We start from the raw sequence: 5,665 nt of genomic DNA, 5'->3' as shown, positions 1-5,665 counted from the left end.
TTTTCAATCATATCTTTTTAAAACCATAACTTTTCAATCATATCTTTTTGATTTCCACTTTCAAAAATCTTTTTCAAAAATCACTTTATTTCTTTCCCAACTTTAATTTTCGAAAATCATTCTTCAGTTTTTCAAAATTTCTTCAAAATCTTTTAATTTATTTTCGAAAATTCTTCCCCTCTTCTCACATCCTTCTATTTATGGACTAACACTCCTCCTCAATGCACAATTCGAACTCTATCCCTCTTGATAAGTTCAAATTCTTCTACCTCATCTTTCTATTCTTCTTTTCCTCTGACATCTCAAGGAATCTCTATACTGTGACATAGAGGATTCCATATTTTCTTATTCTTTTCTCTTTCATATGAGCAGGAGCAAAGACAAAAGCATTCTTGTTGAGGCTGACCCTGAACCTGAAAGGACCTTGAAGCAAAAGCTAAGAGAAGCTAAAGCACTACTCTCTGTAGAGGACCTAACAGAAATCTTCGAACAAGAAGAAGACATGGCAGCCAAAAACAACAACAATGCCAACAATGCAAGGAAGGTGCTGGGTGATTTTACTGCACCTACTCCCGACTTCTTTGGGAGAAGTATCTCTATCCCTGCCATTGAAGCAAACAACTTTGAGCTTAAGCCTCAATGAGTTTCTCTAATGCAACAGAATTGCAAGTTCCATGGACTTTCATTGGAAGACCCTCATCAATTTTTAGCTAAATTCTTGCAAATCTGTGACACTATCAAGACCAATGGGCTTGACCCTGAGGTCTACAGACTTATGCTATTCCCTTTTGCTGTAAGAGATAGAGCTAGGATATGGTTGGATTCACAACCTAAAGAAAGCCTGAACTCTTGGGAAAAGCTAGTCAATGCCTTCTTAGCAAAGTTCTTTTCACTTCAAAAATTGAGTAAGCTTAGAGTGGAAGTCCAAACCTTCAGACAGAAGGAAGGTGAATCCCTCTATGAAGCTTGGGAAAGATACAAACAATTGATCAGAAAGTGTCCTTCTGACATGCTTTCTGAATGGAGCATCATAGGTATTGTTCCGAGGGTTACCTGAAACGTGTAGCTCGGTCGTCTGGCAAGACCCGAGGTAGGGGTTCCGTGACCCGAGCTTGGTGTGCTTGAGCGGCGGGGGGTTGTACCTGCAATGACACTCTGATGCTTAAGTTAGCATGGGTCCAAGCAGATATTGAGTAGAATTAGAGTATGAGTTATACCTGGGTGCTCCAGTGTATTTATAATGATGAGATGTGGCCTCCTGTGGATAAGATAAGTTAGTTATCTTATCTTTATCTTTAGGTGAGGTCATCTTATCTTCAAGGGAACCGCCTTTATCTTTCTGGGCTTTAGCCGCCTTTAGATTGGGCTATGTTCCTTCGTTTTGGGCCTGCTTTGGGCTCCTTTGGCTTTATTGTCCGAGGTCCGACCTCAGGCGTGGGCCTTTGGGACGAGGTCGGACCTTCTGCGAACTTCCTGAGTTCGGAGAGCTCGGTCAGGGTATGAACAGTGCCCCTGTCCGAGTTCGTCCTTTTGAGAGGTCGAGCTCGGGCATAGTCGTCTTTTCAAAATTTGAAAATGGCCGTTTTAGCATTTATTGCTTTTTACCGTTTCTCCTCGATTTCCGTTCGGGCTCTGTGAAGGCATTATTTATTTGCCCCTTTCCTCATTTTCTTTGTTTATTCTGTTCCCTTTCCCTTTTTCTGGGTTTTTCGCCGCCTCTCTTTCGAGCATCTTCCTTCTTTCTCTTTGTTTTTCTTTTCCGATTCTTTCTTTTGATTGTTTTTCGGGGTTTCCTCTGCGCCGCTGTTTTCGTTCTTCTTGCATCGGAGCTCGTCGTCTTCTTTCTTTCTTCCAGGTTTGTTTCTCGTCTTTACTTTCGCTGTGCACATATGCTTTTGTTTCTTTTTCTTCTATGCTGGGGTTGCCCCGGAAAGAGGCGCCGCCATTGCTTCGGTTGTTTGTATGTGGGGGGGCTCTTTTCTCTTGGTACTTTGTTCTCGGGTTTACTGCATTTTTCTTCTAAAAGAACTTTTGTTTTCTTGCTTCTGCTGAATGGGCTTTTTGCTGTCTGCCTATTTATGTGATTTTTGGCTTGCTGTTGTATTCTTCTTTGTAGGCAAGATTTTTTATGTCTCAAAAGGTGTTTCAAGCAATGTCGACCAAGATTCCGAGTGGTCTTGGTTGGGTAGATCCTGTTCCTCTAAGGGTCCCTTCTGTTGTAGATTCTGAGTATCTAGTTAGGTTCCGTAGGGAGTGTAGTATTTGTGAGAACAGGGAGTCTGAGCGGGATTATGAGCTAGTAGCCCCAGAGTCCGAGGAGAGAGTGTGCTTCCCGCCTTTAGAAAGTTCCGAGAAGCTATTCTTTTATGCTTACGATTGTTTTTTCTCTAAGCTGGGTGTACGACTTCCTTTTACCGACTTGGAGTCCGAGGTCCTTTGGTCTTGTAACCTTGCCCCTACGCAACTCCATCCAAATTCTTGGGCGTTTTTAAAGCTGTTTCAACTTTTGTGTCAGTTGTTGGGCGTCGCCCCTTCTGTTTCTCTTTTTTCCTATCTGTTCGCGTTGACGAAGCCGGGTCGGGTGCTGGGAAGGTGTCTTGGGTCTCTTTTAGGGCTAACCAGGGAAAGAAGTTTTGTACCTTGTATGATGAGTCGTTTCATGATTTCAAGAACTACTATTTCAAGGTCCGGGCTGCTGGAGATGTCCGACCTTTCTTTCTAGATGAGAGTGGGGAGCCTTCTTTTCCTCTTTGTTGGCAGGAGAATGTAGTGTCGGTTAAGTATACTTTTGAGAGTCTAGATGAGGTAGAGCAGGCTTTTGCGGGTGTGTTGAGCAGTTTATGGGGTCGGGCACCTCACTTGGACACGAAGAAAATGTTGGGAGATCCAAGCCTTCTCCGTTCCGAGTTAGGTAGTTCCCGACCTCTCCGAGCTTCGTCCTTTTAGTATTTTGCCTGTTTTGGTGGAATTCCTGTTTGTGATAATCCCTTTCTTTTTGTTTCTGCAGAGATGTCTTCTCAGGCGGATTCCATGAAGTTTCTTCGTCGGTCGAAGAAGTCTGCGGCTGCTCGGAATATCGAGGCTGAGGCTTCTGCCCGATCTTCTCCGCAGAGGACTACCGTGGGTGTTCAGACTCGGTCGAAGACCATTCCGACTCCTCAGTTCCGAGCTATAACTCAAGATCCTCCGACCTCCGGACCCGGTCACCTTTCCCCGTCTTCGACCTCGGGTCCTCCCCCCAAGAAACAGAAGACCTCTCAAGAGCTTGCCGGTTTCAATGATAAGGATTTTGACGCTCTTGGTTGGATTGAGCAGCACATTCTCCCCCAGACCTTTATTTCTACTGATGATGCGTCTATGGAGCATCACTTTCAGTATATGGCGCGGAGCTGTGTTCGGATGGCTAGTCTTCATGCCGCTATTGCTCGGGAGTTCAAGAAAGCTCCCCTTGGGGCGACCAGCTCCCGACTTGAGAAGGCACGGTCTGAGCTTGATAAGATTAGTCAACTGAAGGCTGCCAGGATTACTGAGCTGGAGGCCTCTTTGGAGGAAGAGAAAACTAGGGCTACCGCGGCTATGGCGGCGGCGAAGACATCTGAGGAGATGGCGAGGGTGGCGACGAAGAACTATACTAAGCTGTATGCCGAGCTTGTGGAGACGAAGGAGAAGTTGCAGTCTGCTCGGGATGATTTTTACGAGCTGGAAGATAATGTGGCCAAGGGTATGGATGCTATGTTTGTGAATTTGAGGGATCAGGTCCGGGTTCTTGCTCCCGACCTGGATCTGAGTTTATTCAGTACGGAAAACATTGTTGTGGAGGGAAAGATTGTTCCTGCTCCTGCCGAGGATGAGGTTCCGGTGTCCGATCACAAGGCTCCGGTGTCCGACCCCGAGGTTCCGGTTGTGAACCCGACTTCACCTTTGGCTGAGGATAGGTCTGGTGTGGAGGTTTCAAACCGGGATGACGTTGCCGTCGATGCAGTCCCGATATCTATGTTTCAGCCTGCTGTCGATGTGGAGTCCGGAAAGGGCCTCGATCCTCTGTAATCTTGTACTTCTTGGTGTTTTGCCCGATCTGTGGGCTCTTTTGTTTTTGGATGGTTTCTGTCGAACGCTTTGGACACCTTTTGTTTTATTTAGCTACTTGTAGTAACTTTATTATGTGGTGTTTTTTGTTCGCGCTTGACTTTTTGTTTCCGCTTTTGCGCTTTTTAGTCGTTTTCAGATAACAACTTTTTAGCTAGCGTTTTGACTTCTTGTTTTCGCTTTTGTGCTTTTTAGTTGTTTTCGATTAACAACTTTTTAGCTAGCGTTTTGACTTCTTGTTTTCGCTTTTGTGCTTTTTAGTTGTTTTCGATTAACAACTTTTTAGCTAGCGTTTTGACTTCTTGTTTCCGCTTTCGTGCTTTTTAGTTGTTTTCGATTAACAACTTTTTAGCTAGCGTTTTGACTTCTTGTTTCCGCTTTCGTGCTTTTTAGTTGTTTTTCGGATAACAACTTTTTAGCTAGCGTTTTGAAACTTCCTTCGATTTCGTTCTTTTCGCTTGTACTTTTTAGTTGCTTTTTGTAAAGCAACTTTTTAGTAAGCGTTTTTCGAAATCCTGGTTCTTGCCGTTTTGAGGCTTCTTTCTTGGGCCGAGCTTTTTCTCGGACATCGGGTGCTCGAGTACCTCCTTTTTGTTAGGTCCGACTTTGTCGTTGGTCGGTTCTTCTGAGTTATTTCTGTAATCTCTTTTATTTGGCTTTTTGAGCCATTTTAGAGTTACTTTATAACTTTTCCCTTTGCTGGGTCCGACTTCGTCGTTTGGTCGGCCTTTTTAAGTTATTTTTGTAACCTCTTTTTATTTGGCTTTTCGAGCCATTTCAGAGTTACTTTATAACTTCTCACATTAATTTGAACCTCGTCGCTTTATCTTTGCCGACCTTGTATGGTCTCTTGGCAAATGATTTTTTGCGTTTTGCCGAGCATAAATTAATGCGCCTTGGTGGGGTACTTTCTAGGATTTGCTTCATCATGAGGAAGAGAAAATAGAGAAATTTGATTAGTGAAAAAAGAAAGAATATTTACAAAGTGTTTACCCTTTAGGTCGGGTATCCTACTTAACCGGGTGTCTCATTAAAAAACCCTTGTAGGGAAAAAGAGTACACCTCGGGTTAAGTTTTTCTAGCTGTAGTACCGTCTTAGATTACAGGCGTGCCAGGTCCTGGGCAGCTCATTGCCTTCTAGGTCGGATATTTTGTAGTAGCCTGTCCCTAAGACTTCTGTTACCTTGTAGGGCCCTTTCCAATTTGCGGCTAGCTTTCCTTCTCCTGACTTTTGTGTTCCGATGTCATTTCGGATTAGAATCAGGTCGTGAATGGAGAAGCTTCGCTTTATTACCTTTTGATTGTATCTGAGGGCCATTCGCCGTTTTAAGGCTTCTTCTTGAATTCGGGCTCTTTCTCGGACCTCGGGGAGGAGGTCGAGTTCTTCCCTTTGTGCCTGTGGGTTGCCTTCTTCGTTGTAGAAGATGACTCTGGGCGACCCTTCATCTATTTCGATAGGAATCATTGCCTCCATCCCGTAAGCTAGCCGGAATGGGGATTCTCCCGTTGTAGAGTGCGGGGTTGTCCGATATGCCCATAGTACCTGGGGGAGTTCGTCGGCCCACGCCCCTTTGGCCTC

The 5,665-nt window shown here is 44.5% G+C and overlaps 1 non-coding gene across 1 annotated transcript; it reads right to left on the bottom strand.

The window, feature by feature from the left end:
• Positions 1-907: 907 nt before the first annotated feature.
• Positions 908-1,015, bottom strand: LOC130977799 (small nucleolar RNA R71). The gene has a single exon (XR_009085475.1). It is a non-coding gene; the product is annotated as a small nucleolar RNA R71 (small nucleolar RNA).
• Positions 1,016-5,665: the final 4,650 nt, after the last annotated feature.

This window comes from Arachis stenosperma, chromosome 4 (genome assembly GCF_014773155.1).
Source record: "Arachis stenosperma cultivar V10309 chromosome 4, arast.V10309.gnm1.PFL2, whole genome shotgun sequence".
Classification (NCBI taxonomy): domain Eukaryota; kingdom Viridiplantae; phylum Streptophyta; class Magnoliopsida; order Fabales; family Fabaceae; genus Arachis; species Arachis stenosperma.
The sequence above is the reverse complement of the archived record's forward strand: the minus strand, read 5'-3'. Positions and strand labels throughout refer to the sequence as shown.